At 41.1% G+C, this 25,625-nt stretch overlaps 1 long non-coding RNA gene across 3 annotated transcripts in view; it reads left to right on the top strand.

The window, feature by feature from the left end:
- Positions 1–25,625, top strand: part of LOC112397116 (uncharacterized) — a 78,179-nt gene that overhangs the window by 45,527 nt on the left and 7,027 nt on the right. For 2 of the 3 annotated variants that reach the window (XR_003002730.1, XR_003002731.1), the window contains 2 exons: positions 3,460–3,579; positions 18,761–18,901. This is a non-coding gene — a long non-coding RNA (uncharacterized LOC112397116). The remainder of the gene's footprint in view (positions 1–3,459; positions 3,580–18,760; positions 18,902–25,625) is intronic. The other variant, XR_003002732.1, reaches the window with a different exon arrangement.

Here is a 25,625-nt window from a genome sequence, read left to right as displayed (position 1 = left end):
ATCCGATTTATGACCAGGGGACATCATTGTAATGGGTGAAAAGATGGTGTTTTCAATAAATAGTGCAGAGTCAGATATCCATATGAGAGAAAAAAAAAATTACCTAGACCCCTTCCAGACACAAGGCAGAAAAATCAGTTCCATATGGAATATAGTCTAAATGTGAAAGGAGAAATAAAGAAAACCTTAATGATTTGGGGCAGGCAACAATTAAAGTACATAGAAGCATAAAGGGAAAAAGGTTTTAAACTAATCTATGGTGAGTTACCACTACCCTGGCAAAAAAAATTTTTTTTCAATAAAAAAGACAATATAGGCTTCCCTGGTGGCGCAGTGGTTGAGAGTCTGCCTGCCGATGCAGGGGACACGGGTTCGTGCCCCGGTCCGGGAAGATCCCACATGCCGCAGAGCGGCTGGGCCCGTGAGCCATGGCCGCTGAGCCTGCGCGTCCGGAGCCTGTGCTCCGCAATAGGAGAGGCCGCAGCGGTGAGAGGCCCGCGTACCGCAAAAAAAAAAAAAAAAAAAAAAAAAATATAAAAGAAATAAGATATGAATAAGGATATAGTTAAGATTTTTTTAATGACAAAACTTGTGAATTTATGTGGATAAATTTGAAATTTTAGTTATTTTTTAAATGAGGATCGTTGTGTGTATATAAAATAACACTAAATCTGAATCTTTTTAAAAATCTACTCCCAAGTAATCCACCAGATCTAAATGGCTTATGATGTGGTCTGTTAAACCTTCAAGAAACAATCTTTTTAAATATAGCAGTAGACAATGTTTTTAGAAAGGGGGAAGGATGGGGGAAGCTCAACTATGATACTAAAGTCAAATGGGATATGTGAGGGAAAAAATACTATACTTCAGTCTCTTATGAACATGGATGAACTAGCCTGAATATTAGCATTTCAAATTCACCAATTAAAATTCACTCATTGTGACAAAGTAAAATTTATTGCCAAAGTGGGAGAATGGTATGCATTGGAAAAGCTTTTCATATAATATGCACATTAATAGATTAAAAGAGAAGAATCATATTATCATCTCAATGAATGCAGGAGGAAACAACAAAGTGCAACACTCATTTTAAAAATCAACCAAATGGGGCTTCCCTGGTGGCGCAGTGGTTGAGAATCTGCCTGCCAGTGCAGGAGACACGGGTTCGAGCCCTGGTCTGGGAAGATCCCACATGCCGCGGAGCAACGAGAGTCCATGAGCCACAACTACTGAGCCTGCGCGTCTGGAACCTGTGCTTCGCAACAAGAGAGGCTGCGATAGTGAGAGGCCCGCGCGCCGCGATGAAGAGTGGCCCCCGCTCGCCGCAACTGGAGAAAGCCCTCGCACAGAAACGAAGACCCAACACAGCCAAAAATAAATAAATAAATTCATTAATTAAAAAAAATAATCAACCAAATGAAACATCCTCTTGGTAGATTATGAATAGACAGAAGCTTCCTTAGTATGATAAACGATAACTAAAAACCCATGTTTAACATGATGAGTTAATGGTATAACTTCAGAGATGTTCCTTTAAAGTCAGCAATAGGACAGGGATGGCTGTTGTGCATCTGTTTCACATTGCCCTGAGATCCTGTCCAGTGCAGTAAGATTAAAAGAAGAAATAGGCATATGGATTGGAAAGTAAGAAACAGTCACTGTTAGTGGGCAAGAAAATTATTTGAAAGTTCAAGGGAAATTACAAAGTATTATAACTGATATGAAAGTTGAGGGTTTGGGGATATAAGACCAACATGCAAGAATAAGTAGTGCTCGTTTCCACTCGAAACAGTCTATTTAGGGTCTTCCCTGGTGGCACGGTGGTTAAGAATCCACCTACCAATGCAGGGGACGGGTTCGAGCCAGGGTCTGGGAAGATCCCATATACCGCGGAGCAACTAAGCCCGCGCGCCACAACTACTGAGCCTGTGCTCTAGAGCCCGCGAGCCACAACTTTTTTTTCATTAGTAAAATTGAAATTACACATTGTTTATAACAACAGTTCCACATGTAAGTCTTTTTAGAACACTAAAGTTCTGCATCATACTTAGGTTTAGAAATTATTGAACATTTGAAGCTTGTTATAGACATTTGTAGCAGGGAAGTAGAAGATTGAAGTGCTTTTTCCAAAATCTGGGAAATCACACTGATGTTTTCATTGATTAAAAAAAAAATAGCTCTTGATAGAAAAAAAGTCTAATTTTTTTTGTTTTAAATCCAGCTACCTTTGAAGATATTAACAATAAATACAGTTTGTGAACTACCAGTGTCTCCTACATTGGTCATGCTTTGACTTTCCACAATTATGTAAGACATTGCATAACTTTGACATTCATTCAGACGAAGGTTACAGTTCAGATTAAGAGAAAATATTTGTACAAATTAATTTGACAAAAGAAGTTCCTTCACATGTAATAGCAGAATAACACAACAGAGCAACATGTTGCTTGTGATAAAGTATGTATACTCAAATTTAATATCTCTTTGAGACCTTTGCTTTAATCTGTTAGTATCTAACACAGATTTTATATTTAGTTCACTAGTTGTAAATTCACTTTCCTTATTAAGAAAGGCTGAGATTTTATAGCCCTACATCTAAATACATTATTTTATTTATTTATTTTTTATAAATTTATTTATTTCTATTTATTTTTTTTTGGCTGCACTGGGTCTCTGTTGCTGTGCACGGGCTTTCTCCAGTTGCGGCGAGCAGGGGCTGCTCTTCGTTGCTGTGCGCGGGCTTCTCATTGTGGTGTCTTCTCTTGTTGCAGAGCATGGGCTCTAGGCACGTGGGCTTCAGTAGTTGAGGCACGCAGGCTCAGTAGTTGTGGCTCACGGGCTCCAGAGTGCAGGCTCAGTAGTTGTGGCACATGGGCTTAGTTGCTCCACGGCATGTGGGATCTTCCCAGACCAGGGCTCGAACCCGTGTCCCCTGCATTGGCAGGCAGATTCTTAACCACTGTGCCACCAGGGAAGCCCTAAATACATAATTTGTAAGTCCAAGTGATAAGCATTATAGATTGATTTCCTTTTTAAAGAGTCACATATTTCTAATTTCATATTTTTATTTCTGAAAGACGTTACCTATGTCATTATTCCCACAATATGTATTTATACACTAAGACATCCTTAGGGATGTTTCTTACAGCAATGTTTGAAGTAACAAGGGAAAAAAAAAAGTAACTTACATGACCCTAGCACTAGAGTCTCCAGTCAAATCAAGTCTATGGCCCGTAAGCTAAGAATGGTTTTACAGGTGTGCAGTGAAGGACTTAGCAAGTCTGGCTTACTCAAACCCTGCACATTCCAAAGATAAGTCTGTCCGTTGACCAAGTCCCTGGGGGATAACCTTTAAGCTCTTGGAATATCCTGCCTTCTTTGAGTGCCTGTGTTTACCTGGGGCCTTGAGCCACATCAGATAGATTATGCTAACAGTGATTTCTGGTGGGCGCATTGCAGTACGCAGGATCAGTTTGATCTCTGGAGGAGCTGGAAACTGAATAACTAAGGTCAGCCACGTGGATGCTCCATGCCTGTGAGACCTGACCCTCAATGAAAGCCCCGGGCATGAAGTCTCAGGTGAGTTTCCCCAGTTGACAAGAGTCTATATGTGTTGTCCCACGTCATTTCTGGGAGAATTAACTGCTGTCTGTCCACGCACCGGCTCCAGAGAGGACACCTGGAAGCTTGTGCCTGGTCTCCTGGACTCTTCCCTATGTGCCTTTTACATTCACTGATTTTAACCTGTACCGTTTTGCTATAAATTGTATCTGTCAGCATAACCACTTTTCTGACTTCTGTGAGTCATTGAACTAGAGGGTGGTCTTGGAGACCTTGACACAACATTAATTAAAGGATTCCTTTTTACAAAACTAATATGTGGGGGCTTCCCTGGTGGTGCAGTGGTTAAGAATCCGCCTGCCAGTGCAGGGGACACAGGTTCGAGCCCTGGTCCGGGAAGATCTTAGGATCTTAAGTAATCATCAAATAAGAAAATGGTTTTTTAAATGCTTTGTAAACTGTAAATTAGGGTAAAGTGGTACTAATGTGAACCACACTGAATTCAGGTTTCTAGTATATAAAATTTAATGATACCTTCCCTACCAACATTCAGGGAGTTACTGGGAGAATCAAATGAGATAATAAATGTTAAGAAACCTTTTATAAATGTCAAAATACTATGTAAATGAGTCTTATAAAAAAGTGTTACCATCACCCTGGCTGTGATGACACTCATGTGGGCTAATTATAATTGTGAAGGGAAAAAAAACCAAAACATGTTTTCTTGGTTTCCTGAGACCAGAGGTGAGCTGTCAGCTATGAATAAGGAAAAGTGATTAACATTCATCTAGCTCTGTCTTTGTAGTCCATACGAGGTTACATGAGAGATGTAAGAAGACTAAAACACAGCTCATGCCCTTCTTTTCAATTCAACATTTATTGAGCACCTACTATGTGTAGATGGGGGGGGTTGCCAAGAACTTGGTATATTAATTGTCCTCATATTTGCCTGACGAGGTATTATCCTTGTTTCTCACTGAGGCCCAGAGAAATTAACTCAAAATCGAATAGATCCAGAGCTAGCATTTGAACCCATTGTTTCTGGCTTCAAAACACGTTTTGAAAAACAACCTACAAGGACTTCCCTGGTGGCGCAGTGGTTAAGAATCCACCTGCCAATGCAGGGGACACGGGTTCGAGCCCTGGTCCAGGAAGATCCCACATGCTGCTGAGCAACTAAGCCCATGCGCCGCAACTACTGAGCCTGCGCTCTAGAGCCCGCGAGCCACAACTACTGAGCCCACGTGCCGCAACTACTGAAGCCCGCGTGCATAGAGCCCATGCTCCACAACAAGAGAAGCCACCGCAATGAGAAGCCCATGCACTGCAACAAAGAGTAGCCCCTGCTTGCTACAACTAGAGAAATCCCGTGCATAGCAATGAAGACCCAATGCAGCTAAAAAATAAATTAATTAATTTAAAAAAGAGAAAAGAAAAAAAACAACCTACAAGAAAGCTAGGATCCAAAAGTTAAATGGTTTGGAGAAGGGAGACAATAGTAGAGGAGATAAGTGAAAGAAGACACTAGTGTGGGCAGGGGAGCAGTTAGGAGAGGCTTCTCGAAACAGGTAGGACTTTTAGGTAGCCCTGGAGGATAGCTGGAAACAGGAAGGTGAAGAAGAATGAACATTGTCAGCAAGGGAAAGTGGTAACTATGGTGACCACTTACTGGGTTCCCTACCTAGTTGTGCCCAACAGTGTGCATCTTTGGGATGAGAACACGCACAAGGTGTGCTGACTCTGTGGTCAGTTGGTTCCAGGACAAGAAATAGGCGTGGGTAAATGGGGGAGTTACTGAGGCAGCAGGGAGGAATGACGGAAGATTCTTCTCATTTCCAGAAGTCAAGAACAAGGCCCAGCCTCAAGGTCAGGACAGAGCCTATGCTGTAACTCTCATAATTTTGTAAACACACCACATCAGAGAACCATGTAAACATTTTGTGGATGGCAACCGACTTGAGTGTTTGCTTAAGTCTGTCATTTTATTTTTTAATTTATTTTTTCTTCCAGTTTTATTGAGGTATAATCGACGTCCAGCACTATATGAGTTTAAGATGTACAGCATAATGACTTGACTTACATATGCTGTGAAATGATAACGACAATAAGTTTAGTTAACATCCCTCATATCCTATAAATACAAAAAACAAAAAAAACCAAGCTTTTTCCTTGAGAACTTTTAGGATCTACAGTCTTAGCAGCTTTCAATATACCATACAGCAGTGTTAGCTATACACAGTGTTATACAGTGTTATACAGTGTTATACAGTGTTAGCTATACATTGCATCCCCAGTACTTTTTATCTCATAAGGGAAAGTTTGTACCTTTTAAAAAATCCTATATAAAGTAGTTATTGATGTGGGGTGGACAGGGGTTGGGGTTTGGAAACACTGGGGTAGAATTCAGTAGACCTGGATACTATACCTTTTCCCTTAGCATGAGTCACTGATTATATGCATTTATTATATGAGTGTACTGAGCCTCTGTCACATGTTCTACCTTTTGGGTCAAGAATATAAAATAACCAATATATGAATACTTGGAAATATATGAAGTTTGACGTAGATGTTGAGTTCCATGTTCCAGCAGCACTGACATCATTCCTATTGCAAAGATGATAATCGGGCATTTATCATAATGTGCTCTAATATGATTTTGAAGGCTTTCCTCCCTAACTTTAAAAGGCTTATGGGGGGCTTCCCTGGTGGCGCAGTGGTTAAGAACCCGCCTGCCAATGCAGGGGACACGGGTTCGAGCCCTGGTCTGGGAAGATCTCACATGCCGCCGCAGAGCAACTAAACCCGTGCACCACAACTACTGAGCCTGCGCTCTAGAGCCCGCGAGCCACAACTGCTGAGCCCACGTGCCACAACTACTGAAGCCTGTGTGCCTAGAGCCTGTGCTCTGCAACAAGAGAAGCCACCGCAGTGAGAAGCCCACGCACCGCAACAAAGACCCAGCGCAGCCTAAAATAAATAAATTTATTTTTTAAAAAGGCTTATAAAATAGGTATCTATATTTTTCATTTTGTTTGGCAACGACTTTTAAAGAGAACTAAATCATGTTCTGGCAGCCCGACTTTCCAAGTAAAAGTGGTACCTGGAGCCAAGGAAAACCTCACTTTGGACATAAGGCACTGTGAGTGTTGTAACTGCTGAATTTTTAGATTGTTAATGACCATATTAATGAAAGTATAGACGGTGAATTCCCCTACCCTGTGTGTTCTCTGCTGGTTACCAGAGTCAGGAGGTATGTGAGTTACCAAACGAGCAGATTCCTTCACCTACAGTGTATACTGCACTGTGTTTACCTGTCTAGCAGTGCTTTGTTACATTTTAACCCATATTCTACCAGCCAGCTTTCTTTATTTTTGTTGTTTTTGTTTGTTTGATTTTTCCACCAGCCAGTTTTGTCAGATTTCACTTCTTGTAGTTTGTATTGTTAAAAACAGCCCATAGGGTTTTCATGATCTAAACTTGTGTTGAGACTCATTCCTGCTGAGATTCACTGTCCTGTGGGGAATGAGACAGAAACGAGACCGTCTCTGTCACTCAAGCTTCTGCACATTGGAGGCGAAGGACCATACTTCTTGACTTAGCACAGACGCTTCATTATCTAGACCAGTGGTTTTCAAATATTTCTTATAACGGAACATATTCTTTAAAAAGAAATCTTTCACCAAAGCCCAGCGTACGGCACATGCCTGTGAGCCCACCTGCTAGGCTGCTTCCCCAGTTGTCCCTCGCAGCATGGGAAGGGCACGGCTTGACCGCCATTAGTGTAAGGCCACCTTCCTCACTCTCTGCTTTGGCCACTGGCCTCAACGAACTCTCCAATGCAGCCATTCTTAACCACGTCCACTTCTCCAGAGAGTCCTTCTGTTTTGCAGTCCTGTGCCTTTGCATATGCTGTTCTTCTACTGAGAGTGCTCCCACACCCTCCTGAATCTTTATTTTAATGGCATTTACTCATTCTTGATACGATCTTTTCCTAGAAGTCTTCCCTGATATCCTTGTCTGGGCATCCAGACCATTCACTTCATTCCTCTATCATAGAGGTTACTACACTGTAACAGTTCATTTATTTGTCCAACTCTCCCACATTTCAGGTGTGGTGTTTTTGATTTTTTGTTTTTTAATTTTTGGCCACATCCCATGGCATATGGGATCTTAGTTCCCCAACCGGGATCGAATCCGCACCCCAGTGGCCGCAGTGGAAGGCAGAGTCTTATCCACTGGACCACCTGGGAAGGCCCCCTGCAGGTGTGTTCTTTTTGAGGGCAGGAACACATTCTTATTTGATCTTCGGCCTCTTGTGTTAGCACGTGGTTGGTAAGGTAATGAATAATGTTTACTGGATGGATGGATGGATGGGTGGGTGGGTGGACGGACAGCCAGGAGTATGGACAGGTAGAAGAAGGAATTTACCAACAGACTAAGTGAATGAAGTGTCCCAATACCTTGAACCAAGCAGGGGGAGTAGAAGGAACTGACAAGAGAATTCTCTTCATATGGCCAGCTGCTTTGGAATTTGTGTGTAGATTAAGAGTGGACCTGACACCACTTCCCAGAATACAGTCATCACCGGGTTAGCCCTAGGGAACAGTCCAGCATGAGTCATATGCCTTCTTTCCATATCTGGTGCCGTGTATTTATAGCTAATGATGGTGGTTTGTCACTTGCTAAACAGCACAAGAAAAATGACTGCATGAAGGCCAAGCAAAAGACTAATGGAAATGGTTTTAATAATTAATTTTTAAGAGGCATGCAAATGACAGTTCAGCTGGGAAGCTATAGAAACATGTAAGCTGAAATTTCAGCTGAAGGATGCTGCTCTTTGGATAGTTCTGAGGTTAAATGGGGATAATTTGAAAGCTGGCAGGAAGAAGGCCAGTGATACATCGTTTTGCCTGCTTTTTATTTTTTTTCCTTTTACACAGCAAATCATATCCTTGAAAGGAAGAGTGTTCTACATTTGAGTTCTAGACGATGATGAGAGTCAATGAAACATGGAACGGCATGAATTGGAAGCTGTGTTACCTAATGTATATTATTATTTTATTGTATAACACAGTTTTCAAAATCACTCACATAATATTTAAGCTTCCCTCTTGTTTTAGTCTAATTGGCACATTACTTCCCCCAGATAATTATCACAGAGCAGAAAGTTCTATGGAGGTTTTCTACTGGTTTTCCCCTTCCGTATGTAATTCCATTGATGGGCCTCAATGAACACTCAATAAAAGGTTAACACAATTAAATTTGTAAATGCAGCAATTCCCCTCTAGAAAAGAGAGAATGGAACTTGAATTTATTGAGCATCTACAATGTCCAAAACACTGTTAGGTATTTTTTCATAAGGTGTCTCAGGAAATCTTCACAATTACCCTAAAAGGCTATCCCCATTTTATAGATACAGAGACAGTCTCAGAGAAGTTAGGCAGCTTGGGCACTCACACAACATGTGGCACAGATAGGGGTTGGACCAGGTCCATCTGGCTTAAATCTCCATTTTTTCCCCAATATTTTACAGTGTTCCAATGACCAGGCAGTCGGAAACCTGGTTATCAAATGTAAATATACTATAGGAAGCAAAAGAAGTGCCCTAAGATGTTCATTTTTTCTCTCTACCTCTTTCCTTTCCTTCCTTTGGAGAAGATGAGCAAACCTGCGTCCCTGGCTACCCCTCCCACCCCTCACCCCCATCACTAATCTATTCAGTGTCTAGATGGATGTTATAAAACGATGAGAATTTACATTTGAAGAGTAATTCAAGAGTTTACTAAGAATCTGCGACATCTCATTTCATCCGCATTTTTCAATGGAGAAAATTAAAATCCAAATAAGTCTGTGACTTAAAGTCACAAAGCTAATTAATAGCAGAGGACTCAATCCAGAATTCCTGATTCCAGATACTCCTTTCACTGCATCCTCAAGTGAGAGCATGCGTGATTTTTCTTTAAGGATGAAGAGGATTTCACTCTGCAGAGCTTCATTTGTTTCTTCTCTTAAGAAAAGCTTATCCTTCTAAGACATGAAACTTATTAGCCTCATCATATGCCTCACTCACAAGCCTCTCCATATGCTGCCGTAATTATCTGGATGTGTAGATACTATTCTCCGTCAAAAAATGTCAAAACATTCCACACATGGGCGTAGTGGAACACATGCAAATGGTTTAAACCATCATTATTCCAAAAGATATGAGGGTGGTCCTCCGCAGAGCAGAGAGAGGAGGTTTAGATTCGAATTCCAACCACCAAAAGAGAGTGTCCAGCCCACTTTTCTCCCTGAACTTCTTATGTAACTGCTACAAAAGTCCACCAGCTAAACAAGCCCAAGTCTTTTCCAGAAGGTATCAGAATAGGAGGGGGGACTGTAGTGGTTGCATTGTCTCCCCTTCACATTTTACTCTAAGAAAATAAGGAGGAGGGCTGGCCTTGAAATGCCTTGCCCAAAATGAACAGGTGAAATGGCAGGGTGTGGAGAACACTGGATTTGGATCCAGGGGCTCGTGTTAGAGCAGTCTGCTTCTTTAAGCCTCATTTTCCATGTCTATCAAATGAGTACTCTAATGCCACACAACGGTGTCGAGCATGTTAAGTCAGATGATATATGGACAGAGGAGCTTGTGTTTGTACCCAAGAAGACTTAGGGGTAACAATTTGAAAAAGAGCTGGAAATAACATTTATAGAAATAAGGTCAAGAAGTGTGACCTATCCATAGCAAAGAAGGGGGGTAGTGTTAATAAAGTCCAGGAGTTGGTTTAAAGATTACCATTTTTATTGGACAATATTTGTTAACCATAATGCTTTATTCAAGTCACAGCTTTTGCTATTTTATTATGATGATAAAGAAGGCAAAACAAGGTGAGTCTAAAAATCTCCTTTTGGACTTTCCCAGTGGTCCAGTGGTTAGGACTACGTGCTTCCACTGTAGGGAGCACCGGTTCGATCCCTGGTCGGGGAACTAAGATCCCGCATGCTGTGCAGCCAAAATAAATAAATGAAATAAAATCTCCTTTCATTTCTCTTTGTTACTCTCAACATCAAAGATGCATGTTTTGATGTATTATTAGAATAGAGAACAGTTCTTTATCCTTTCAAAGAATTTTAACCATTATGGGCTCTGGGAGGAGATAATAATAATAGAAGGATTTTCTCCTTCTGGTAAATGGAAAACTCAATGACTTATACCAATCTTCCCACAGAAGACAACCAAAAAACCTGGACCAAAATAATCCTTTAAGTCAAAAAAGAACTAATAATACAGTGAAGAATTTCCAGCTGAGATGAGAGCTAGGAAAAGGTACAAGCTTAGAATGGTAAACCCAGCATCCACAGCTGCGTTTTTTTTTTTTTTTTTTTTTGGTCGTGCTGCACGGCATGTGGGGTCTTAGTTCCCCCAACCAGGGATGGAACCGGCACCCCCTGCAGTGGAAGCACGGTTTCCTAACCACTGGACCACCAGGGAATTCCCCACAATCGCTTTTGTCTCCAATTTGCCAAACTAGGGAGGAAGCCAAGAGTCACAGCTGCATATTCATGGCACTTTGGGGCTATGGGTACAAAGTCCATGTTTAGGACTTGCCCAGGTGGGAACCTTCCTATAAATCCCCATTTTGGTCTGGAACTCAAAAGGTTAATATCCTAGGAACTAGAGGGAACCAGAATTAAGCCACTCATCAATCTATTTAACCAGGCTTCATGTCACATGGGTCGCTGAGAACACAAAAAATCTTGAAAGTTGTAAGTACCCCAGATGTCTACAAGAAGCAAACAAAAATCCTCTTATGCATCAAATTATTTCTGCAAATGAATTTGCAATTACAATGTATTGCATACAATCAGAAACACAAAACAGACCCACAGAGACTTCATTATTAGCATTATCAGACTCCAAAAAACAAGTGAACTAGGTTCTAAATAGAATTCTAGAATTCATTGGAGGGGTTTAGCAGCAGATTAGATATAGTTTAAGAGAGTTAGTGAATGAGAAGATAGATTAGAAGGAATCATACAGAATGAGGATCGGAAAGACAACCAGCTGGGAGGTGGGGAATAAACAGAAGAGAGTGAGTGTCTTAAGGAATACAGTGAGAAGACCTGTGGTGTGTTTAATTGGAGTCCCAGAGGAGAGGAGACAATAGGGAGGAGTCTAATTTGTATGATGTAATGCCTGAGAATTTTCCAGAAACGGAGAGAATCATTAGTCCACAGATTCAAGCAGACCATACACGTCAAGCAAGATAAATAAATGGAAGTCCACAATGTACTGAGATTGTAGAAAACTAAAGACAATGAGAAAAATCTTAAAAGCTGACCAAAAGAAAAAAGGGGGTGGGTGGCAGCACTTACCTTTAAAGAAGTGAGAAATAAACTTCTCAGTAGCAATAGGAGAAGCCAAAAGACAGTGATGAAATGGGCTAAAAGAACGCCAAAGTTGGAATTCCCTGGCGGTCCAGTGGTTAGGACTCTGGACTGTCACTTCTGGGGCCTGGGTTCAATCCCTCGTAGGGGAACTGAAATCCTGCAAGCCGTGCGGGGCAGCCAAAAAAAAAAAAGAATTCTACACTTAACAAAAATATTTATGAAGAAGGAATAAAGACATTTTCAGATGACAAAATCACAGTTTATCACCAATAAACCTGCACAAAAGAAATTCTAGTGATGATCTTCAAGTTGATCGAAGTTTAGTGATGCAGGAATGATTGAAGACCAAAGAAAGTGGTAAACGTCTTGTGGAGTTAAAAATATGTAGAACTAAAATCCACTGCAATGCTAGCATACAAACCACAAAGCAGGTAAATGAAGTTCAAGTGTACTAAAGTCCTCACATCATCTGAGAAGAGAGTAAAGGTATTACTTCACGCTAGACTCTGATATGTCAGCAATGCATGTTTTGCCTTATGGGACCACTAAAAAGATAAAAATGTATTACTTTCAACTAATAGTCCAAAATAGAATGATTGAAAAAGACAAAAATCCAGGGGGTGGTGGGACATAGGCAAGACAGACAGGAAACACATTTCATAAGAGTGGATTTAAATCAAAATATATCTTTAAGATCAAATGTAAATGGAATAAATGCTCCAATTAAAAGATAAGAATTGTGAAACTAAATTTTTAAAAGTCCAACATATGAATACCAATAGATTGAAATAATGGAATTAAGTTATTCCATGGTGGGTATTATCACATAAACTAGAATTTAAGGCAAAAAGCATTACTAAGAAGGTCACTTTATAATGATAAAAACACCAAATTACCAGCGAAATATTCTAATTCTAGATTCTACTTATAATATGACTTCAAAACACATGAAGCAAACATTGATACATCTACAAGGAGAAATACATAAATCCACAATCATAGTGAGAAATTTTAACACATAAACTCCCAGGGGCAACACTTACCTACTAGGGGATGAGGACCAGTAGAAAAATATTCACCACATCACCCTCAAGTGGCTGATTCTACATGAATCCTCAGATGGTCCCCAGAAATATAAAGCTGATCAGCAGTGATCAGCTCAATAAAACACCCTTGAATTGGATTGTCCTCCTTCCTTGTTTTACTCTTCCCAGACCCCATTCTTTTTTCTTGGAATCATATTCCAAAATAAACTCATGCATGCAAGTACTTCTCTGAACCTTGCTACTTTGGGAACCCAGGCTAAGACACTTGGTACCGCAAGCAGCTCTACAAACAGACATTCCAGATGGAGTCTAGTATCAGACCAATTGGATAGTGATAAGTATCCCATTAATGTTGGTAAGTGGGGTGATCTTAACCCCCGGCATGCAGCAGTATCACAGTTACTGAGATTTTCACCAGCAGTGAATTGGAATGATGAAGGAAGATGAAGCAGTGATTTATGTAGTCGCAGTTCATAAAAAAAAATATGGTCAATGTTAATTATAAGGAATGTAGAACTGGCTGACTTTGGTTGCTGGTCTTTAGAAGTCTTGTTAAGGGAAAAGAAAATGTCAGACTTGGTTAGCCAACCATCAACCTCAAGGAGTGCTGTAAAACTGGGAATGCTGGGAGTACAGCCCGGTTACCAAGGAGAACAAACACAGCCTTAACAGTCTCTGATATCAGTGTCAGGGCCCAGAAAAGGAAACGGTAGACCTTAAGACATGGGATAGGGATATTTGAATGGACAAACCTGAGGACCTTGAGCCCCAGAAGCAGTGCCCTCCCTCTTCCTAAAGGACAGTGGGGTTTTCTGGGGGGCAGGGGGTTGTTTGTTTTCTGTTTTTTAATTTTTTGGCCTTGCCAAGTGGCATGCAGGATCTTAGTTCCGCAACCAGGGATCGAACCCACGCCCCCTGCAATGGAAGTGTAGCGTCTTAACCGCTGGACGGCCAGGGAGGTCCTGACAGTGGTCTCTCTTGCCTGCAGACACTGCAGAGGCGCCACCAGCAACAGGAACCTCACAAGATGATGTTTGTCCTCAGATTTGTCTCTACCTCCCTTATTTCCTCCAGATCAGCCGTCAGGTCAAGCACAGCCCAAGCGGGGCAATCCAACTCCTTCTCTAGGAGGAAATACTGTATACACCCAGAGAATTGCAAGCTTTGAGTAATATGCACTAGTGTGAACCAGGAGACCTCATGAATCAAGAGACCTCATGTTGGAGGGGATCTTAACGAACTGCTGAGCAGTAGGACCTCTTTGTAGTTCAGTTTCTTCATCTGTCAAATCTGATTAATAGAGCCTGTCCAACCTACTTTATATGGTTATCAGAGTAAATGAAGAAATTAATATTCATAGTGAACTCCGCTAGCCACTGTATTAGGCACTTCACATAAATTATTTAATTAGGATAAGATTGGATAAGTGTAAACACTTTTAAAATTAGTAATCTTGTTTAGAACACTTGTAAATGTGTTATTTTAATAGCGTGCCCTAAGAGAAACTCAGTTCTAAGACTTGTGAAACCGTGATGGGTAATAGTTAAGAAGAAAAGGAAGCTAACATTTCAAAATTACAAATATATTAGAATATGGCTTTGAGTAAGTTGTTATTTTGTTTGGGGGAAGGTGGACCACCCAAAGAGTGTTTTAAGGACAGTTCTATTCATTGATCTTGGGAAAAGCAGGGCAGGAAGAATTTTAATGCAGAAGCTCTGGATAAGCAGTTCAGGGTCCAGTGGAGCAATGTAAATTCCTGTGTGATACACTGTGGTGTCATGGCTAAAGGCACAGCCACCGAAACCAGACTGCCTGGGTTTGAATCTCAGCTCTGGTGCTTAACCCACTGGGGGATGTGCTTTAGTTCTTTCATCTGCAGAATGGTGGTATCTATTGAGTAGCATTATTGGAAGATTAAATGCCTTAACTTACCAAAGGAATGATGGCAATTACTATAGAAGCACCAGAAAGCCTGCTTGCTCTGGTGGAATCATATATGTAGTACACAGTGTCTAGAATAGAGGATACGCTTAAGATATAGATAAATGGGATAAATGAATGCCCAGGTATGGGGGGTATACGTGAAACACAACTGGCTGTGCATTGGAAACAGTTGAGGCTTAGTAGTAGGTACACAGAGATTTCTTATACTATATTCTGTATTTTGGTGTACGCTTGAAATTTTTCTTACTAAAAATAATTTTAAAAAAATATATCAGCCTAGGAAATCCAGTCGTTTCATATCTGTATGCCCTCACTTCAGTTCATCTTTGTACTTAACCATTTAGCGGTCTGGGAGGTTGAGAACTGATGAAATGATAAAAAAAAGTGATGTTCACCTCATACTCATATTTCAGAGAATTTGATGCATAAAAGTGTTGAGCTGAGTCACGTTAGAAATAGTTGCTCAACTTTCTGCTCTCAAGCTGTGGTTGACAGCTTGTTCTCCTCTCAAAGTCCTTTCTTTCCTTTTTCTTGGGCCTAGAGCACCCCAGGTCTCCCCTGTAGCCAGGTACGGCATATAATCAATGGAATGGAAGCAGAAAGGGTGTGTGCACATCCCTATGGCCTGAACACAGGCATGCCTGCAGCCCTTCTTCAACAAATAAGGCAACTCTCAGGAATGCCAGAACAGCAAGATGGAAGGAACCTATATCTCAGAATGACCTCACAGAGCAGTTATCCTGCCAACAGGGTTGGCCAGACTATTACTGGAGAGAGAAATTTCCATTTTCTCGAAGCTACTGTATCTTTTTTTATAACAATCCAGCCTTCACTCTAATCAATACACAAGATGAAGAGTTTGAGTCCCAGATAGGGGAAATTTCTTCTTGTTCAAGGTCACACAGTAAGGAAGCAGCAGAGTCAGAAATTTAACCAGTGCCTACAAATATTCATTGCGTTGTACGTCTTCCCTTGCTTAATTGATAAATACGTAGTCTAATCTCTGCCAGAGTAAACCTCACTCAAGCTAGATGTTTCTATACTCGTTTCTTTGGTACAGGGCCCAAGTTACCATTTCCTTGGCCAAAGAGACCCAATACTGTCCTGAGGTTCAGTTTATACTATGAAATTAGTTATTCTATGCTATGGTCTGAATATTTGTGCTCTCCTCCCCAAATTCTTATGTTGCAATTCTAACCCCCAAGGTAATGGTGGCAGGAAGTGGGGCTTTTGGGAGGTGATTAGGTTACGAGAGCAGAGCCCTCATAAATGGGATTGGTACCCTTATAAAAGAGACCAGGGAGCTTGCTTGTCCCTTCCACCACGTGAAGACACAGAGAGAAGTCGGCAATCTGCCACCAGGAAGAGGGCCTTCACCAGAACCCAACTATGCGGGTACTTTTATCTTGGATTTCGCAGCCTCCAGGACTGTGAGGAATAAATGTCTGTTACTTACAAGCAGTCTGTGGTATTTTGTTACAGCAGCCCGAAGGGACTAAGACATTCCCATAGCCTTTGTATTTGCCTTTATTGTGGGCCTTTAATTAGAGTTCCATGTTTAAAATGTATGTTTTTCTTGCTGGACTGTTAGCTTCTGAAGGTCAGGGACATATTTTATTGATCCTTGTTTCCCCTGTGTTTTGTACGTGACAGGGGCTTTACAAAGGTTCTTTGAGGGCTAACTGAATGACTAAATGAGGGAGGGAATAGATATTTGACAATGAGAACAAAATGTGGCTAAACTTCAAGTTGCTCTCCAAGGAAAATTTAGGAAGTAACTTTCACGTATGTAAACACACACCAACAGGCAGGGACAGGGTCAAGGCCTCCAGTGTGCAGATAGTATTACTTAACAAATACTCTAAGGTTAAACAGTAGCTAAACTAGCTTAGCTGTGGTGTCCGAATGATTAGTTTATGCAGCCTCACAACACAGACATGAAGAGCAGCTCGTTTATGTTTCATCCGTACTGTCAGCAACAGCACCTGTGTTTTGGGACAGCTGTCACGTGAGCAGTTAATGACACTCACTTGGTAAAAGCACATGTTTCTAGAAACTCTGCTTTTCTTGATTTCACGCTGTACCCAGATACTGGCAGCCAATAGTTTTTTTGTTTTGTTTTTAAACTAAAAATATAACTGCCCTGGTGGTGATAATGTAAGAATTGTATAGTCTAGGGCTTCCCTGGTGGCGCAGTGGTTGAGAGTCCGCCTGCCAATGCAGGGGACACAGGTTCGTGCCCCGGTCCGGGAAGATCCCACATGCCACGGAGCAGCTGGGCCCATGAGCCATGACCGCTGAGCCTGCGCGTCCGGAGCCTGTGCTCCGCAACGGGAGAGGCCACAGCAGTGAGAGGCCCGTGTACCGCAAAAAAAAAAAAAAAAAAGAAAGAAAAGGTATAGTCTAAATGGTATAACTCACTTCTAATTTTCATCATAGTACAAAGTCTGAGACAGACCTGGGTCTGAATCCAGTCTCTCCTACTCAAAAGTTGTATGATTTGGGGCAAGTTTCATAACCTGTCTGAGCCTCATTTTCCTCATTTGGAAAGGAGAGATAATACCAGTCTGCAGTGAACTGGTAAATGTTTAACAAATGGCTCTCAGGGGGAAAAAAAAAAAAAAACCCTGGTTTTAGCGTTTGCTAATTTTCACGGTGTAATTATTACGACAGTGGCCTGTTTCATGCTGCCAGTGGGATGTCCCTGAACACAGGGGAAGAGATGGACAGTTGAGTACAATATGATAAAGTATTTCCACCATACAGTAGATGTCATCACCGCTAGGGCCTAGATGACAGTCAAACAGTGACTGATAATAAAAAATTAGGAAGTGATGAATTTTAAGTACTTATTACCTTTGGTTTTAATATATATTTAGACATAACATATATAATATTTATATAATTTGATTTTTAATAATGGCTGAATATAGGCACCAGCTCATCAAATTCCTAAAAATTTAACAATTGTCCCTTGTGAGCTGCATACCGGTTTCCAGCACACAACTGCCCAGCTCCAGCTCTTGGATTTCATAAACAACACTGCAACAAACAGATTTCTCTATGGTACCTACCCACATCACAGGATGTATGACTGGCATGTGACCCAGTACTCTGCCAGATTGTTCTCCAGAATGGCCATAGCAGCTTACCTTCCTTCCCCTCAGCAGTGTCCGAGGGCTTCCCCCTCCCAAGGTGCATCATTGCAGAATGAGTAAAATGAGAATGGACACTGCTGCAACTCCATGCAGCATTCCAAGAAACAGCCAAGCATCTGTCCTGGAACATGGACCCATCTTATAAGCATAGTGCTTAGTGATAAAAAGTAAAAGCAGAAGGAGATCTATAACACAATACTATTCATTTCAGTACATACAAGACAACAGACTTTCTTTTCAAGAACAGACAAATAAAAAATGCACATCAGATATGTTTGAACTGTTGCCGGTGGAGGGCAGGGATTCACTATGTCAGCAGTATTTATTGGGCATTATATGGGATTGTGTATCTACAAGCATCCAACATGGTACTTGCCACTTGGTCTCTTCCCTCAGCCTGGCCAGCAAAAGCTATGCTGATTTTATGAGCCACGTCCTTTAATGAGCTGTGCAAGGTTGCACATTTAAAAAATTTTTCCAGAAAAATACATGGATCCTGTGTTTACTATATTTCCACAGTTAAGCAATATTTTCAATATAGGACACATAGCAATCATCAAAGCGTAAGAACATCATGGCCCATTTGTCTGTATGTGGCTGGCATTCATTTTAACAATTTCCGAGCAACAAGCAATTTCAACTCTGTCTTATGTATATTATCCCACTTAATCTTCCCAGAAAAGATTTGAAGCTCAGAGAAGCCACATTTTGCCCAAGATGAAAGAACTAGCAAGAACAAGGGCCACAGCTGTCTAGCTAATACAGGAGTGACCAGGTCCCCTGCCAGGGAGAACAAGAAGGCCCATGTGGACTTTGCTGGTAAGTGTGGGACCACTGGGCTGCACCCTACATATCGATTACACTCTCTATTCCAAGGCAGGAAGCAAATATAACAACAATGATTAACTTACAAGTGTGAATTATTTGATATTGAAGTAAAGGTAAAGCTGGTAAGGACCTTGGAGGTTAAAAAAAAACACCCCCACACAACAACCTTGCCTTTATTCACATGATTGGAATAACAAGGCTTAGAAAATTCAACTTTTCTAATTTGCCCAAGGTCATACAGAAAATTGTCCACATAGCCAGGAGAGGAAACCCAGTTTCCTAACTCTTAGACTAAGTGTGATTTAATAGAATCAGATAGATGGGAAACCCTAGAAATCTACAGGGTGATTGATTAGCTAGCTATAAAGCCTAGACAAGCTGCTGGATGTTCCCAAGCGACTGTTCCTCAGTCATAAAAGGGGTCACACCTCATATGCTCACATGACTCATACAGCTGTTGGCAAAAATCATTCATCCATCCATTTATGTATTCCATCAACAAGAGGCACCTTCTCTGTGCCATGCACTGTTGTAGGCACAAGGATGCACTAGTGAGTATATCAAAATCCCTGCACTTGTCGAGCTTACATTCTAGTAAACGTATTAAAAAAAAGACTAAGAGTAAGGAGAGTGATGGAGAAGGTTAAGGAGGCCAGATATAAGATGAACAGAGACCTAAGTGAAATGAGGGAGCAAGCTGTTCCAAAGTCTGGAGGTAGGACATTCTAAGGAGACCAGCAAGAAAAAAGCTCCAAGAGAGTGATAAACTTGGCTTGTTCCCAGCCTCCCATGCAACTGAGGGTGACCATGCAACCTGATCCTGACCAATGAGACTGGAGAACACATTTGCTGAAGAATATCGAGAAAAGCTGCCTCCAAATTAAAGAAGGGCCCTCTTTCCCACTCAATCTCTTTCTTTTCTTCCTGTCTTGAACACAGTTATGTGAAGACACGATGGCCAGAGCCGCGAAAAGCCATTTTGCAAACATAAGGCAACAAGCAACTTCTCTACTCTCCTCCAAACAGAACCAAAGATTGGAGCCAGGAGTGTGAGATGCTTAAAGCTCTCTCCTAAACTGAGCACAGAGAGGTCAAGTAACTTGCCCAACATCACACAGCTAGTATGATGTAGAGCCAGGACTTGAACCCAAGTATTTTATCCCCAAATGGCTGCTTTTATTTTTTCCACTGCATCCTTTTCCTTGCCTATAGTCCTCCTCTCAGCCCTTTTCTCTGCCTACACTCTTCCTAGGCAGTCATACCCAGGACCAAGCTGTCAACCATCACTTCTAGGAGAGAATTCAAAATCTACATTTTTAGTCCCGGGCTCTCTAATAAGAGCCAATCCCTCACCCTCAAATTTCTGCTAGATTGTCCCATCAGCTGTCTTATTTCAAGTTCCTTGTGCCTACAACTGAGCACATTTCCCCCTGTAGTGCCCTCCAACTACGTGTCCTCTCCTTGACTTAGTTCATTTTAGGTAATGAAAGCTCAGTCTTCCCAGTCACCACGAGGTGTTGAGGACAGAACATGGGTTTTGAAATCCAACAGGCTTGGGTTGGAATTGACCAGCCTTCAGTTGCAGAATCCTTGGGAGGGCTAAAGAAATAGATATGGCATGAGCTTCCAGGAGCAAAAACCAAAGCCACGCTGTCAACCTGAGCTGCCAAGGGAGCTGGCAGCTCCAGAGCCTCAGTTGCCACTGTCCTGGTCGAGGGGAAAACCAGCATAATCAGGAAGCAGCCACTGCAGCTCCAGCCCCACAACTTGTCTGCCACAATTCACTCTGCAGAATAGGAGCCCTTCTCCTTATCTCATCCTGAAACTGTATCCTCTTTCCATCAAATCAGTGGTACTCTGTAGCAGCCAATTCCACTGTCTTTCTAGTTACCATTTTCCTCATGCCTCTGTAGTGCCAGAAATATTATACCAGGAGTATGTCCCCTGTCACCGGTATCCCATCCCAATTCACGGCCAATGTCAGTTTTCCCAACTTCTCCCTCCACCCGTTCCTGCCGTCGTTCCTTCCTTCCTTACAAACTTTCAACAGACAGCTCCCCATCTCAGAGTCTGTCTGCAGGGGTCCCAGTCTGAGGCAGTTGGTACTGGAAGTGGTCCTGGAAAGCCGACTCTGAAATGGGATTTCCCTTAGCCATAAAAAAAAAGAATGAAATAATGCCATTTGCAGAAACATAGATGGACCTAGAGATTATCATATTAAATGAAGTAATCCAGACAGAGAAAGACAAATATAGGATATCACCTATATGTGGAATCAAAAAAATGATACGAAGGAACTTATTTACAGAACAGAAACAGACTCACAGACATAGAAAACAAACTTATGGTTACCAAAGGGGAAAGGGGGGTGGGGTGGAGGGGAGGGATAAACTAGGAGTTTGGGATTAGCAGATACAAACTACTATATGTGAAATGAACAACAAGGACGTATTGTATAGCAGAGGGAACTATATTCAATATCTTGTAATAAACTATAATGGAAAAGAATCTGAAAAAATACATACATAACTGAATCACTTTGCTGTGCACCAGAAACTCACACAACATTTTAAATCAACTGGACATCAATTTAAAATAAAAAAAATGGGATTTTAGAGATGGACCACTTGCTGTCCAGCTGGCAGTGAGGACCCCTTCACTGGTGGTAGGGGGAGGATGACAGCCCTTGACATGTTGTGGTGGAGTTGTAGTTTGAGGGAGTGCATAATTGAAATAGCGAGAAAGCAGTGGTTCTGGAGTTTGAAACTCGGTCCCTGTGACTCTGAAGCCTGTGTTTCTTTTTTTTTTCTTTTTTTATGACAAATTGTATTCCAAAGTGGCTCTAGTAGTACCAGAGACATTGATGTAGAGTGTAAATATTGTTTCAGGTAAAGTGAAAATGGATAAAAGCGATATGTCTAGTTAATATATTTTTAGATAATGTGATTTTAAATATGAGTTAAAATGTAATAAATATTAATGAACTTATTTACAAAACAAACAGACTCACAGACATAGAAAACAAACCTACGGTTACCAAAGGGGAAAGGAGAGGGGAATAAATTAGATAAACAACAAGGTCCTACTGTATAGCACAGAGCACTATATACTCAGTATCTTGTAATAACTATAATGGAAAAGAAAAAATGTAATAAATATTAAAAATAGGTGTCTTACTATTTTATCTATTTTGAAAGGTTTATATATTCGGAATTACAGGGGAGTTTTTTTGTTTTGTTTTTTAAGGAGAACTACTTTGAGTAGTAAACAAAACTCCATTTATAACATAATAAAAAAATCTTCCATCAATTTCTTCAGTTAGTCCAAAGAATAAAACCTCTGACTTAGAGTTTACATTTAACCTTAAATATTCTGAAATCCATCCATGTCAACTTTGGAATTTTAGTCTTGCCTGATACTATGAAATAGGGCAAACCTTGATCAATGGGCAAATTCCTAATTTTTGCCGTTCAGCCACTTTTCTGGATATTGCTCTCTGATTCCGTACATTCCAGAGTGTTCAATGGATTTGTAATGAACTTCCAAGATGAAGGGGAATTTCTTGTTCATTGTTTGCCTGAAACCTTGGCTTGTGTTCATCTTTTTAAAGAAAAAATATTCTCCAAAAATGCCCACAAGTTCAGCTAGTAAAACTCCTTTAAAGATCTTCTTCTTTTTTTTTTCTTACTTCTATGAAGTATTTTTTTTAACATATTTATTGGAGTATAATTGCTCTACAGTGGTGCATTGGCTTCTGCTGTATAACAAAGTGAATCAGCTATATGTACACACATATCCCCATATCCCCTCCCTCTTGTGTCTCTCTCCCACCCTCCCTATCCCACCCCTCTAGGTGGTCACAAAGCACCGAGCTGATCTCCTGTGCTATGCGGCTGCTTCCCACTAGCTATCTATTTTACATTTGGTAGTGTATATATGTCCACACCACTCTCTCACTTCGTCCCAGCTTACCCTTCCCCCTCCCCGTGTCCTCAAGTCCATTCTCTATGTCTACGTCTTTATTCCTGTCCTGCCACTAGGTTCTTCAGAACCTTTTTTTTTTTTTTAGATTCCATATATATGTGTTAGCGTAGGATATTTGTTTCTCTCTTTCTGACTTACTTCACTCAGTATGACAGACTCTAGGTCTGTCCACCTCACTACAAATAACTCAATTTTGTTCCTTTTTATGGCTGAGTAATATTCCATTGTATACATGTGCCACATCTTCTTTATCCAGTCCTCTGTCGATGGACACTTAGGTTGCTTCCATGTCCTGGCTATTGTAAATAGTGTCTTGGTGCTCTGGCCGGGTGTCAGGCCTGAGCCTCTGAGGTGGGAGAGCCGAGTTCAGGACATTGGTGCACCAGAGACCTCCCAGCCCCACATAATATCAATTGGCGAGAGCTCTCCCAGAGATCGGGGAACGTATTACCCGATGAGCTATAATGGCACAATCCAGTAATGTCTTAACTAGTGCCAAGTATCTGGTTCTCTTTCTTTCCAGTGTTTGTTTCCAGGGAGGATAAGCACAGTTCTGCTCAGCCATCATACTGTTTAGGTTCCCTGTTTCTCATCCTGCTAATGGGAGATAGTGGATGATTTGTCCTGAAGCATGTAGTTCATTTAACAGCTCAAATCCTCTTCCTCCTTTACCCTCCTTCCCCCAGTTACCACGTTGTTCTGTGCTACATTATAAAACACATCCTTTTTTCCACTATATTGACCCCAAGTATTTCATCAATTCACTTGTGTCACTGAAAGCCAAGTGTTTATTCAGGCTGGCTACAAACAAAGGCTACTCTGTGAGGTTGTGACTGTAGTCAAGCTGACCAGATTACCTTTCACAAGATGGGTTGCTTTTTATTTGTAAAATGGCAGTATCTTTTGTAGACATGATACGTCGGTGGCACATAATTGCACCAACCTAACAAATAGTCTGTGGTCATCTTGATCTGTATTTACTCCTAGTTTTGTCCATCTTTTGTCACTGTATTTACAGAGTTGTACTATTGTGTAGTTATAATTTTATATTTTGTTTATTTGACCTACTTCAAAGGTTTTTCCATTCTGTTAACCTGGACTTCAGTGTTTTAATTGTCGCTTTATATTAGCAAGAATTTATTGGTTCATTCAACAAACATTTACTTAATAACTACTTAAGTATTCTTTTGTGGATTTCTCCCAGTTTTTATTATTGTAAATAATGTGATAAATGTCTTTGTGTACATACCTCTCTTGATCTTCTGGTTTATTTTCTTAGGATAAATTCCCCAACGTGGGGTCATTAGAATGAACATTTTTGTAGCTCTTAAAGCTAACAGCCGACCACGTGTGACTACATCACTGACTATTTTTTCATGCTCCCAGTCATTCAGGAGATAAAATCTCCACTTTTTTGTAAATGCAGGACGCCCAGCCCACCTCCAAACTGGCTTTTGCCTGTCTCTCTCCCTCATTTCTCAACACTCCTCAATTTCGCATTTCCCTCGCTTCCACCCATACACAATGTACATAGATTTTTATGTGCAGGATACCTTGTTTTGAACATATTCCTGCTACCATAGGTGCTGTACCGGAGCAGAAGGCTGGACAAATGGCCAAACAGTCATTATAAAACTTTATCCTCTTTGCTCAGAGCTATGGACTCAATTGTGTCTCCCAAAATTCATAGCCTGAAACCTTAACCCCCAGTGTGATTATATTTGGAGATGGGGCCCTTGAGAGGTGATTACTTTAAAAAAAATTTTTTTTATTGGAGTGTAATTGCTTTACAATGTTGTGTTAGTTTCTGCTGTACAGTGAAGTGAATCAGCTCTATGTATACATATATCCCCTCCCTCTTGCATCCCCCCCCATTCCCACCCAGCTAAGTCATCGCAGAGCACTGAGCTGAGCTCCCTGTGCTATACAGCAAGTTCCCACTAACTATCTATTTTACACATAGTAGTGTATTTATGTCAAACCTAATCTCCCAATTCATCCCACCCTCCCCTTCCCCCTGTGTCCACATGTCCATTCTCTACGTCTGCGTTTCTATTCCTGCCCTGCGAATAGGTTCATCTGTACCATTTTTCTAGATTCCACATATATGCATTAATATACGATACTTGTTTTTCTCTTTCTGACTTAGTTCACTCCTTATGAGCTCATGGAGCTCAATATCAAAAAAGCAAACAACCCCATTAAAAAATGGGCAGAAGACCTAAATAGACATTTCACCAAAGAAGACATACACATGGCCAAGAGGCACATGAAAAGCTGCTCAACATCACTAATCGTTAGAGAAATGCAAATCAAAACTACAATGAGGTATCACCTCACACCAGTCAGAATGGCCATCATCAAAAAATCTACAAACAACAAATGCTGGAGAGGGTGTGGAGAAAAGGGAACCCTCTAGCACTGTTGGTGGGAATGTAAATTGATACAGCCTCTGTGGAGAACAGTATAGAAAAGCCTTAAAAAACTAAAAATAGAACTACCATATGATGGGGCCTTTGGGAGGTGATTACTTTTAGATGAGGTCATGAGGATGGGGTCCTCATAATGGGACAGTGTCTATAAGGAGAGAACAAAGATCTCTCCCTGTCTCTCTCTCTCTCTCTCTCTCTCTCTCTCTCTCTCTCTCTCTCTCTCTCTCTCTCTCTCTCTCTGTCGTGTGAGGACACAGCAAGAACACGGTCATCGGTAGAATGTAGAGGGCACTCCAGGG

This window comes from Neophocaena asiaeorientalis, unplaced genomic scaffold (genome assembly GCF_003031525.2).
Source record: "Neophocaena asiaeorientalis asiaeorientalis breed wild unplaced genomic scaffold, Neophocaena_asiaeorientalis_V1.1 scaffold177, whole genome shotgun sequence".
Classification (NCBI taxonomy): domain Eukaryota; kingdom Metazoa; phylum Chordata; class Mammalia; order Artiodactyla; family Phocoenidae; genus Neophocaena; species Neophocaena asiaeorientalis.
This window is presented reverse-complemented; position numbering and strand designations above follow the sequence as displayed.